A 13,950-nucleotide genomic window follows, 5' to 3' on the forward strand; every position below is an offset into this window, starting at 1 on the left:
CTTTTCCCTTAGGAGGAAAGCTTAGGGCCATTCAAATACAAGAAGTTTCCAGGAACACGAATGTTACGAATTTAAAGGGTCAGGAAAGGGGACTGTTCAGGTTCTCTTAGGGACGTGACCCCAGCCTTGCGGGGGTACAGGGCACGTTGCAAAGCCGCCTCCACCGCTTGTTCCCGCTCTTCAGAGCTTAATATGCAGCTTGACCTATTCTTGTTGTGACTGGTGCGTGCAACAAGGGAGGTGCATTGAGAGGTGAACTTTAAAGAGCCAGCACAACGGCAGTGATAACAACACTTCAGCACTTTTGCTTTATTTTTCAAAAGGGGCAATAACGATGGCCCCAAAGAACATTTTCAGTGATAGGAACATTTGCCCCCCGGAAAGCCGGCGTGTTTCGATTGCTGCTCGGGGAAACAAACGCAGCCTGTTACATAATTCATCGTGATCCTTCATAATCCAGTTATCATGCCTGTTCAAACAGCGCATCTGTTTGTAGAGACAGGCAACCGCACAATCCACCGCTCCTGTCTTGTGTCACACAACTCATCTTTCATCGAATCCATGTGGCTGAAGAATGACCATTTGCTTATCGATTATCAGGGGAAGAGCAGGCTATGCTTTGACAGGGAGAACATTATATTCATCAGCTCAGCCTGTACCTCCACCTTGTTTTTTCAGGTCCTCCATACATTTTTCACCTACTGTCACCCCAATTGATGCACTATTGAGCAGCTCCTCTTCATTCACTGATTATTTGGGAAGCCACGCATCCTTTCTATATTATTTTGAGTGATGGGCAGGTTTGCAGAAGAAATCATAGGAATCCAGGGACAAGCTCATTAAACTAGAGGCAGCTGTAGGTGCTCGGTGACTCAGTGACCCTCCAGTGAGCTACTTTCAAGGCCATAATAATAAGCCCCTTGGAGATTAGAAAGCTTTAGGCCATAAATACTAAAATAAAGGACTATCCACAGCACCTGTAAACCCTCCTTGAAATCTTTGGAAAAGTGGTAGCTTGTCCCATGATGGACACAATCGATACAGCAACCTTTAACCCCACTCTGTATCCGCTCTCCTCTTTTCTCCCTGGTGTGACCTATCAATAGCTCATTGGGAAGGGATGGAAGCATGACAGACAATATGTCATTCCTTGAATAGTTCATTCCTGATTGACAGCATAATACCCATCCTAACCCTCAAAAGAGTCGTTTGTCAGAATGATTATTTGTACTGCAGAAATCCCTATAGGTCTCATTGCCATTGCACTGTGCGCTGTACAAACACAGAACAAAGACACAGGCTCTCTCCCAAAGAGGTTACAATCTATGGATTGTATGGAAAGACAAGACAACTGGTGGATAAAACAGACAGAAGAGAGAAGGGCAGCAGAAAGTAACAGTGAGATGATTATGATCAGGAAAATGAGCAGGGATCACAGTCTGCTAGCTGCCTAACCATTCCTGAGTGAATCTTATTTTCCCTTCAGGCCTTTTGAAAGCTTGAATCTTCAAGATCGGACCATGGACAGGATAGATGTATTGCAATCCCAAAATACAAGACATAATGGCCATCCCAGGGTGAAGGTTTTAGGATTTTGTTTCCAGCTCACTGGCCACGTTTACACACAATGCTTACTGGGAGTGTCTATACAGCGCCAGACGGCAATGTTGCTACAGTGCCATGTTTTAGTACTTCTACAGCAACATAGCTGGCGATCATGTGTAGACCCATGCGATCACTACGTTGCTGTAGCGCACCGTACAGCAATGTAGCACGTCTCTACATTGCTGTACAGCGATGTTGCTACGGTGCCATGTTTTAATACTTCTTTTTGGAAGTACTAAAACATAGTGCTGTATGGGCTGTTACTGCACCACACACGCTGTGCACAGGTAAATTTTCCAGCTACGTCACGATAGCACCGTGCTATACTGGGGGAGCATGCTGCTACAGCAACATAGCTGGCGATCATGTGTAGACCCATGTGATCACTAGCTTGCTGTAGAGTACCGTACAGCAATGTAGCACAGTGCTACATTGCTGTAGGGTGACGTATAGATGTGCCCACTGCGCAGTAGCTTGTTACGACTGTGCCATAGCATTGTGGGGCATGAACCATGATGTGATGCTACTGTGTAGTAGTAACAAGGTATTGCACAGTAGCAATGAGCTACTGTGCACTCAGCATCACTAGGAAGCCATGCGGGAGCGCTACTGCACAGAAACACTGGTTCTGCACAGCCATTTAGTACTTGGTTATGCAAGTACTAAAAGACTGCGCAGTAACAACCGTGCAGCCAGCATCTTGTGTAGACGCAGCTATTGAGCTACAGATGCTGGTCTTATTGATACAACAATATCAAAAAAGACTATTTTTGGAGGGTGGGGGGGGGGGGGTCCCCTAAGCAGTTATCAGCTGTCAAAGTGAATGTGGGAAAAGGAAGGTTAAAACCTTAAGTGGGATTGGTTATGTTTGCAATGACTATAAATGGAAAAATCTGCACCTGAACATTTCCAATTTCATTAGTGAGGGAAAGTTTATAAAGTAAAGCCCTACTTGATACACCCACATGCCAAGCTTGGAAATCACCCGTGTAAGAGTTTAAATGAAATTCACTCCAAGGATTTATTTGCTGCAATCACTAAGAAAAAACACTCTGTAGACGCTAGGTGAGCATGTAGAATGGGAGCGAAGGCATCTTAGATGCCAGAGAAAAAGTGGTTTATTGCTCAGGGTAGGACTCCATGGATATCAGTTTCTTGTCAGCTAAATGTGTGATTTTATTTTTTTGGTGGAAAAATGAACTAGCTTTATCCTGGCTTAACATTCACAATTTCTAGCATGGAGTGCCACATCTGTATGTATTATTATTTTTGGTTATTAATATTTAAGTGATGATAAAGACCCACCTGGAGACTGGGGCCCCATTATGCTAGACATTACACTAACATAGAGAAGATCCCTGCTTCAGAGACCTTATGGTCTAAAGATTTGATCCTAATCTAAGGCAAACTGTAGTTAAAATGTGGAACTCATTGCCACCACGTGTTGTGGAAACTGACAGTTTAGCTAGATTAAAAAAGAGATTGAACAAATTCTTGGAGGAAAGAACGCCAGTAGTTATTGAGCAGGGCAGGGAGGGATAGAGCAGCTGAATCAAAAGCATCTGAACCACAGCTTCCTAGACCTTATATGCTGGAGGCTGCAAGTGAGAGAGGAACAATGCAAGACCCCTGGTCAGACCCAGTTCAAGCTCCCTTTTAGCATCCACTCTCTGCCAGTGTGACACAGGATACTGGGCAAGATGGACCTACGGTCTGATGCAGTAAATGGCAAGTCTTATGTTCTTAAACACAGTTGATCTTGTCTTGTTTAGCCCTTTTCCCAGTACTTCATCTTCTATAGTGTTGCCCCTTGTACTGGGAAGAGTTGAACAATGGAGATAAGCCATGATGACTTCTTCTCCGAGAAGGAGATAATGCCATAATGTCCACCAGCAAGAAACTTTACTGGCTGCTCTGCATGCAGTCACTGTTTTATGCCCATTCATGTAAGATATTGGGAGGAAGGGAATGTGTACTTAGACTTTTGTCCATTGTAAAGCAGCATGTCTGGCTATCATGCAATATATATATATATATATATATATATAAATAATTTGCTCCTTGCATATCTCCCTTCGTCATACGGTGTTAAAAAACCTTTTTGAAGATAAATGCTATTATCCCCATTTTTATTGTTGGAAAACTGAGATACAGGGAGTTTAAATGACTTGCCCAATGTCACTCAAAGAGCCACGGACTGCATGGACACGAGAAAATAATTCTCTTGATTGCCAGTTCTGTGCTTTCACCAGCCAACTTCCTATCATCAGCTTGGATGGCAGGATTTGTTAAAAAAAAAACAAAAAATCAATCAATATGCCTTGTAGAAACAGGGACACCTGCTCCATTTCTCAGTCTGCTACCTATTCTTTTTAAATATTAAAAAGTCGAAACAAATCAGATGGTTATGATAAAATAAGACGCTCCCCTGCGTTCCACAAAGAGCTCAAAGTTCATGAACAACTCTTGGAGACACTGATTAACAAATACAAATTCAATTACTTTTGCTCTTATGTTTTTGCAGTTCTTTATCTGACTCGGCAGCGTTGAGACAGTTGAAGTTCGGCCACGCATTCAAACTCCGCAGGCTCGCACATTCCTAATTCTTTGAACTTCTCTACTGAAAATACCTCAAGAATTATCCTTAGAAAATACCATGCTCCCAAATATTGTGGGGAGTGGGGGAATACAGTTTATCTGCTCCTCACACCCTATCATGGTATTAGTAGCTGACTGCCCCAAATTTGCTGTCAGTTCCCAGCGTCTGACTCCATCAGAGTCGTGCTTTTTGGCCTCCAGTGGGCAATGATGTAAAATGCAGCTCTTTATTTTGATTGGGGTGGATAGCTATGTTGGGGGTGAGCATTTTTATTCTGGAGAGGGAAAGGATGCTTCTTGGGTAATGGGAGGATTATTTTGGGTTGCGAGCAAGCTAGATTTACCATTGGTTGTTGGCAAGCGTTCATTATCATCTGTTAATGGAGGATGGAGATAGGCACGATGGGCTAAAACCAACTTTACCTTTGTGCATTTCAGCAGTGCTCACGTAGCCAGGTAACTGCCATTTTTGGTACGTGCGCACAGTTTGGAGTCTGTCGCTGCGGGTGGCTGAATGGGATTGCTGAGGGTGGGCATATGCCTGCCAGAAGCACAGAAAAGGAGGGACTTCCTAGCTTTCAGCCCAGTGGCTTAGGGTACTTCCTCAGACAGCAGAAAACCTGGGTTGCAAGGAAGGGTTTGCACTTGCATCTCCCAAACCACCAGGCCATACCCATGGCACCATCCCCCCTTCCTCTGGAAGCTAGTCAACAAGGTAGTTACCTGGGAAAGATATGTGGTGCCAGGAGAATGTAGGACATCAAAGCGAGTGTAGCTCAGTGAGATGGCTGCTGCCCTGGAATGGATGGGGGCCTTGGACTCTGGCCTTGTCTGTAATGGCATAGCTGCACCTTGCATTTACTATGCACTGGGTAAAATAAATACGCTGAACTAGGAGAGCTCCTGCCCCAGGAGAGCATCCACCTTCTGCCTGGGCACCTACACGGCAGAATACAACATGCAATGAAGGGGCGTGCAGGGCAAGCTTAGGTACGTATAATCCAAGCTGTGCAGAAGCGCACCTTCTGCAAGTAAGCTGAGATAGGATTGAACCTAATGAGCATGTTAAAGTAAATGATGGATCTCAAACATGGGGTGGTCTTTTTTACATACCATGGAGGGCTGTCATTGGCAATTGCTATTGGAGGTAAAACCACTGCTGTATCATTTCCAGTACCGAACACAACCCTTTCCTGAGAAACACAAATCGCTGCGAAACACTGACAAGCTGTAGTTTTGTCTCTATCCATAAAAAAAGTGAGCTCAACCTGTGCTGTTGCCCTACAACCTCTTTTTAAGTCCTGGACTGGGCTCAAAAGTCAAAATGACGTCTGCTCTACAACCACCAAGAACATTGCTTACATGATGCTGCAGGTTAGGTGGTTCCCAGAGAGCATGTTTCTTGGTGCGTGGGCCATCACAGACCTCACTGAAGCTGATGGGCACATTCCCTGTCTTCTACTTGGGTTAAGCAAATAGAAACAACTCAATAACCCCTTTGTTTAGTGATAGCTAGAAAGATGGAAGTCACTAGCCAAAGATGAGACAGAAGGCAAAAGTATGGGCAGTGAACTGACTTGGTTGCAGCTTTGTGGCTATGTACAAGAAGCAAATAAAAAACAGACCAAAAAAAACCAGCAAGAAAACCAAGAGATGAGAGACAAACTATTAGTATGACTCAGAAAGACAGCCAAGAGGGTAGAGTTTGGGGAGAGTGCTGGCTGGAAAAGCAGGCTGGGAATTACGAGCGAGGGAACTGTCTCTTGTATGGGATTTGACTGTGTTCAGAGAAAGTAGTGTGTATGTGCGTGCTTCTTTTATACCGTAAATAAAGAGACCTGATTTACAGAAATACTGGATTCTGTTATAACTTTTTCCTTCTAACAGAAACAGCCCAGTAGACTGCAAATATAGGGATAACATATGCAGAGAATAAGCTGGGACTATGTCACCAAAACTGCTTACTGTTTATGGGGTACATTTTTAGTGGGCTGTATGTAGAAATAGGCATGAAGTCTCCTTTAATGATATGTTTGTGCACTTGCTTTCGCTAACAGGCTCTCTGCTGAACATTTACCCCTTTCAGTTAATGACAATAATTACATGAGAATCCATTTGGGCTTCTTAAGATGCTGCATTTGCAAACTAGCAATACAAATACTTTAATACTAATTCAAATGCACTGTAATTGCACTTGATTCTAAGTAGTGGTGGTTTAAAAACCACAACATCTATAAACACTAGATTTTTTCCCCTTCATTTTACATCAATCCTCAGCAATGTACAGTGTATCTGCTTGGTGCCAGCCTTGATAAATGATTCCATTGGAACAGCAGACTGTACAGGATAACATTTTCCATTAAAATTAATATATTCCAGATACCATAAGTCCTTGTGTAAGGGCTGATGAATACAATGCTCTGTATTGTCTATCTGTCAGCAGCCACAACTGCCTGGTTTGCAGTTTACCTCATTTCCACGCGGTAATGAGAAGATTATAGTTTTGATATCTGCCATTGATTAGTGTGCATTTACTTAGCCATTCATTCACACTTTGGCAAGTTCTACAATGCATCCTGGCAGCTGTCTTACAGGCGAACAACATGAAAGGAATAGCAGTGACCTGTTTCTGCTAAGCTTAAGGGACCTATTTTTCCTGTATTTCCTTCACCACTAAGTTTTCCAAGGGAGACTCCAACTTTGCACCTGCAGGAGACGCTGTTCCATGGGAACACAGGACTTGAAGGCACCTCCTGACCAGCTGCGTCCACTTCCACAGGCAAACATCTCATATAAGCCAATCATATAATAAAGTCTCCATTCTCCAGAGCAGGCTAGTAGCTGGCCTCAGCACCTGTTCGAGTCTGAATGTATTTGTCTTGAACATGCGCTACCAGAATGGTACACAGCATCCCAGGTGAGATTTCATTAAGGCCTTGTAGTAATACTTTCCCTCCTCTACTGAAAGTACCTGTCTTCCTACAACCTAGGGTCTCATTGTCCTGTGCCATAGTTGCATTACACTGTTGGGTCACAGTCCTCCTGTGATCAACTAGGTCCTTTTTCTCCTTGGCCTTTTGCACCCAATGAGCTTATAGCAGAAAATCTTTAATTAGTTCTTAAGTAGATGATCTTACATTTTGTATTATTTCTGTTACCCAGTCCTAATGGCCATCCAGCATTTATATCCTCATCCTCTTCCATCCCAACAATGCTTCTCAATTCTATGTTATCAGCAGATTTCCCTAGTAAACTCATTTCAGCTTGAGACTTCCTCTGCTGAAGTTACTTGTGGTCTTGCCCTCCCCAGTTCCTTACTGACTTTACAATCCCCATCTTCTCCTAAACTATAAATGTTTTTTTTTACCTTCTTTTTTCTAGCAAACAGCAAAATACTCTATCTTCTGCTCTACCTTCTGTGCTAAAAAAGGAGTTAGGTAGCAGAGACGGCAGTTTCCCTACCAAACAGTACTACCCAGGACAGAACATGGCCCCCAGGTATCTTATTAAAAGTAGCTACAAATCAGCTCTGAATCATGCTAATTTATACTATCTACCAAATCCTCCAAATTCTGGATTTTCTTCATCTACTTCTCATCCAAAACAGCTCTTGGAAAGTACCAGTGCATTATTACCTTGCATATAACATTGTGATCATCATAGCACGACTTTGTGTTACTTTAGTGTAACCCAGAGAGTGGTGGTGGATGGGACAGTATTGACCCAGAAAGATGTGAGCAGTGGAGTCCCACAAGGCTCGGTCCTTGGACAGGTGCTGTTCAATGTCTTCATTAGTGACTTCATAGATTCATAGATTCATAGATGTTAGGGTTGGAAGGGACCTCAATAGATCATAGAGTCCGACCCCCTGCATAGGCAGGAAAGAGTGCTGGGTCTAGATGACCCCAGGTAGATGCCTATCCAACCTCCTCTTGAAGTCCCCCAAGACTTGGATGAGGGTGTGGAAAGCACCCTGTCCAAATTCACAGATGATACCAAATTGCGAGGTAAAGTTAACACACTAGAGGGTAGGGAATGGATCCAGCTGGATCTGGGCAAGTTGGAAAAATGGGCAGAACAGAATAGGATGCAGTTCAATAAGGACCAATGCAAGGTGCTGCACCTAGGAAGAAGAAATCACCAGCACACTTACAGGCTGGGGAAGGACCTTCTCAGCAGCACAGAAGCGGAAAAGGATCTTGGAGTCACTGTTGACTCCAAGATGAACATGAGTCGTCAATGTGATGAAGTGATCAGTAAAGCTAACCGCACTTTATCATGCATTAGCAGGTACATGATGAACAGGTCCAGGGAGGTGATACTTCCCCTTTATGCGGCATTGGTCTGGTTGCAGCTGGAGTACTGCATCCAGTTTTGGGTGCCGCACTTCAAGAGGGATGTGGACAACCTCAAGAGGGTTCAGAGGAGGGCCACTTGTATAGTTAGTGGCCTGCAGGCAAAACCCTATGGGGAGAGATTGAGGGTCCTGGATCTTTTCAGCAAGAGAAATCTGAGGGTGATTTTGTGGCCACCTACAAATTCATTGTGGGGGGACAGCAAGGAATAGGAGGTTCTTTTACCAGGGCACCCCTTGGAGTCACTAAGAACAATGGCCACAACTTGACAGAGAGCAGATTTAGGTTAGACATCAGGAAGAACTTATTTATGGTAAGGGTTGCCAAAATCTGGAATGGGCTTCTGAGGGAGGTGGTGCTCTGCCTTACCCTGGGGGTCTTTAAGAGGACACTGGACATGCACCTGGCTGGCGTTGTCTGATCCCAGCGCTCTTTCCTGCCATGATAGGGGGTCGGACTTGATGATCTGCTCAGGTCCCTTCCAACCCAAACATCTACGAATCTATGAATGGTTCCAACTACTCTGTGTGATCGCTCAAGAGTGAAATCAAAGGGTCTGATTCTTCTTTCACACTCTTCTTATGATGGTGTAGCTCCATTTATTCAATGGGAATAAGCTGAGTTTTATAACAGCTTGAAATCAGGCACAAGGTTTGTCCAGAGACTGTCCTGCTTCCCCATGAGGTCTTTTTGATTTATTTTGGGTGCACTGAGAAAATGTGTATATGAAGAATCACCACTTTCTTTTGATGTACAGGTCAGTGGATTTAAACACCCTATTGCAACGGCGTGGATCTAGGGGTACTGTCCCAGGATCTAGGGGAAATTGCCTCTTGAAATGTAAGTAGCACTTGAGATACTGGCCATGCTAATGATCTTTTGGGATGCTGGAATGAGGATCCTCTCTCCCCTGAAGTGTCCATCAGGAGCGTCTTTCCAGAGGAGAATCAAAATATTTTTTTCCTCCTTGTTTTGTGATGTTTGATTCTTGCATGGGGCCTGTAAGGTTCCAGGTTTTCTCTCCCAGTTTTGATATTTTATTCCTTGTTGTAGCTCAAAAGGGCCCTATTTTGTTGGTGGGTCCACATTTCAGTGGTCAGTGGATTCAAGCACTTCACAAATAAAGATGCTTTATACTGCTATTTTATATGACTACTAAAACTGGTTGGAAAAACTTAGAATCTTCTACTCATAGAGAATTCAGCTCATTGAAGATGAAATGTTTCAGAAAAGTACCAGTAATATCAATGTTTCTTTTTTTTTTGGTTTTGAAGCTCCTTTTTTATTTATCTTACACACACACACACACACACACACACACACACATACTTTGTGCCATGTGCCTTAAAGAGAAAATGTGTAAGCAGATGGTTCCTTGGTTTGGCATGTAGTTCTATGTAAAAATCTAGGAATGGATAATCTATTTTTATTGTATTTGTTCAGAATTTGTTGTTTCAAGAGCACTCTGGCTCAGGCATTGTCTTGGATGTCAACTTTTTAAAAGTATAGTCTCCTACTTGCTTATAGGGCAAAACAAAGGGCGAAGAGGCAACTGGTTGTAATGACTGATGTGGCATTAGATATTTTGAATCCTTTTGTAGCTAGCTAACTTTCTAAACAATACAAAATGTTCCAAAGAAAGTTCCTGTATTGTGCAATTAATCTTCGAAATTAAAACACAAATTTCCTATTCAATTCAAAATTAAAATTGCAAGGTGAAGCCAAGGTAAATTAAAGGTTTTCACAGGAAATACTTTTTATTATTTGACTAGCCTAATATGTATTTCTAAGTCTTTTGTGCTGTGCTCTCTGTTTCTACCCCAGTGGCTGTAAACAGACATTGCATTTGTCCTGGGAGAAAGCCTTTTGTCCCAGGATTGTACAGACATATATGTTCACTGTTCCACTTCATAGCTCTGAGGTATGCTGGATAAAATGTACTAGTACTTTTCCCCAAGATTATCCAGTTTGATGTCTGTATTGTTATTTTGGGGCACTCCAGGGCCTATCTGGTCAGGCCATGTGATCTTACTGGTCACCTACTGGCAAAGGAACAGCAATGCAGCTTCCAAGGGTGACCTATGCAAAGAACAGTGTTGCTCCTACTTTGATCCTGGTCAAACTCTGGGACAATCGGTCAAATGAGATGTCTGTTGGTAGCCATAGGATCTAACATGACAAATGACACTGTAAATGTTCTGAGCTACCACACAAAGCCACTTTCCAAATGATTTGCACATTTGATTGCCATGAAAAAGTATTGTCAGGGGGATTTGTCTGGATTTGTTAGAGAGAAATCTTAAAGCCAGATTTATAAAGTGTGCCCTTGTTGCCAAGAAGTCTACCAGCATACTGGGCTGCATTAGCAGGAGCATTGCCAACAGATTGAGGAAAGTAATTATTCCCCTCTATTCAGTACTGGTGAGGCCACTCCTGGAGTACTGAGACCAGTCCACAGCCCAGACTGGGCCCCACACCGGGTCCCTGTGCATCACTCTGACTTAGCCTCCTATGCTGGGATCAGGCTCCAGGGCCCTGTGTTGCCGCGCATTTGGGAATTCTTCAATGTTTGCACTGTTTTTGCATGTTTAAATCCTTCATTTAGGTCTATAACTGGCAGGGTTGCTAACTGCCAGTAAATTTACTATCACTAAAAAAAGAAGGCTAAAATGCCTATCAGTAAAGTCTGTAAAAAGTTAGCTGCTGGAAAACATTTAAGCAGCTGCAGCTTGCTTGAAGCCCCCACAGACAGAGCACAGCAACACTGGCTGGGATTTGAGTGGGAGTGCAGCACCCTGCAGTCATTCTTTCAGCCACGGGCTGTTGCTGCTGCTGTGTCTTAGGCTACCTGTAATACTTCTGGATTACTAATAGGTTTCTTTGGAGGTCTGTGATGGGATGGGGAGCTTGGGGCCAGTGGGGTAAGACTGAGGGGTAGGGTGGTGCAGGCAGCATGGTGTAGCTGGGGGCGTCAGTGGCTGAAAGTGAGTAGAGGGCCCCTGGGAACACAATAAAAAACCATAGTTGTAGTCAAGCAGGGTTGCCAACCAAAGTAAAAAAATAATTCACCGCAAAATTTTTACTGACAACCAGACTTTTTTTTACTTCTTTGCTTTTTGCTGTGACTGATGTTAAACCCCTACATTTGAACCCCGTCCTTCTAGCTTGGGCCTGGCAGCAGGGCAAGGGCTTGGAGAAGAGTTACATTTACATTATGGAAAGCATGCAATGGTACAAATGTGCCAGTGAAAAGTGTGGCTGTCAGTAAAAAAATGTTCTTGAGTTGTCAGTCCTGATAACTGGCCATACTTATGTGTGTTGTGTAGTGTTGCAGTGAGACTACTCACAAAGTAAGATGCTACTCAGCATGAGTAAGGATAACAAAACCTATTTCAAACTAGTGATTTTGGGCTAAGTCAGGAGTGTCAAACTATGGCCTGTGGGCTTGATCCACATCATCTGGCCTCCAGGCTATGACATAGAGTAAGACCTTGTAGACATGCAGAATATCCAGGGTGTGTGACATCCCATAAGACAGCCTGGGTGAGGTCACCTTGCTCTTGGGTGGGGGAAGCATCATCTTAGTCCCCCCCAAGCAAAAATAAAAGTTTAAGCATATGCATTTAACAGAGCATTGAAGATAATGTGCACCCTATTTTTGGAAGACCTCAAGAAGGCAAACAATATTGCCTTGGAGCATGGGTAAATATCAGAGGTCTGGGGCTTCCATGGGTGGGGCATACACCAGGGCTGGGGTTGGTGGTGGATGCCTGGGAGTATGTATCAAGGCCAGCCCAATGCAGCATATTATGTAGCAGGGTCTGCACTGGGCTGCATGAAGCAGCAGGGCTTAATCTGGCATGGGGTCTAATATGGCACACTCATGTGGCAGGGCCTAATTCAGCATGCTGGTTCTGGGCTGCTGCTACTGCTTAGCACCCCCATTTCCCCTCCTCCAAATTTCTGGACCCAGGCAGGGCCCTTTTCCTCAAATATAACATACACACCAATTTTCCCCAGCTGATTTTGGGAAAAAGGTGTGATTTACATGCAAGAAAATATAGTAATAAAAATGTTTGAAGCTCATTGTTTTTCTAGAAAAGTTATTATGTATGAGAGATACTTATTCAGTTTGAGAACATCAAAGTAAGGGGAAGCAGTGCAAGAGTTTGCTACAGACTCTGAACTAAAAAGTCAGTTTTGGGACATTCACAGACTCTCTCATTAAAGACTAGGCAGCCCTGGAATGTTATAATAAAAACATTTGTGATTGATTACTATGAGAGAAGGACCTGACATCAGAAAGACAATATGTACACATCAAGCTGCAGAACAAGGATAAGTGCAAGTAAAAAGCCTAAAGAAAGGCACACAAGAAATTATTGTATGTGCCATCATTAAACCAACAAAAGAAAAGTCCACCAAAATTGAGCTGGGCAAGTATCACATGGGAAGTAATAAGCAATGGCAGCCATGTGGCAACCAGCACGAATGTAGAAAGTTCCCAGCATTCAGACAGAAATGTAGAAGCTGGAATAAACTGAATCCTTACACAAAAATGTGCAGAGGAAGTAGGAACGTACATGAGTAAAGAGAGATGGATTCAACCGATGAGGAAGAGATGTTCTGAGGCATGATTCAAGAAGAGCCCAAAAGCTCAAATGACTGACTAATTAAAATGCAGACAAATGGAGCTTATGTGATGTACAAGGTAGATACAGGGGCGCAAATCAATGTCATCACAGAAACTGAAATAGATAGGTGTGAAGGGCTCATAAACTTGAGAGAGAGTCTACAGCATTTGTGAAAGACTATAATGGAGGAACCAATCTAGTGTTAGGAGGGTGCAGCCTTACACTGAAAGACAAAGTAAAATAACAGAAGAACAGAGTACAAAGAGGGAAGCAATCAGTTTTGGGCTATTACAGTTGAGGCGCTTGGTCTTATTGAGAAGATGTATACCATAGAAAGGTTGAAAGATGTCACTTAACCAAATCTGAAGGCACTAACAGCATCATATGTTCACATGGAAAGGGCGTCTTCCTATGATGTACAAAATATGGTGAAAAGAAGATGCAGAACCAATGATACATGCCACACACAAAGTTCCATACGCCCTAAGAAAAAGTCCAGTAGAAGTTCTAAAAGACAGGGCAGCAAATTGTATCATCAGGACAAGAGAAGAACCAGCAGACGGGGTCCATTCCCCGATGACTGCAGAGAAAAAGGGAGGAGGACCACGGTCGCGTATAGACCCAAAGGAGTTGAACAAAAACATTAAAAAAGAACACCTGCACATACCCACAAGAGGTGTACTACTGTCAGAGATGGCAGAAGCTAGTGAGGAGGATATGAGTGAAATAAGAACAGAAACACCAGTTGAAACTAGTTT

Source organism: Alligator mississippiensis, chromosome 3 (assembly GCF_030867095.1).
Source record: "Alligator mississippiensis isolate rAllMis1 chromosome 3, rAllMis1, whole genome shotgun sequence".
Lineage (NCBI taxonomy): Eukaryota > Metazoa > Chordata > Crocodylia > Alligatoridae > Alligator > Alligator mississippiensis.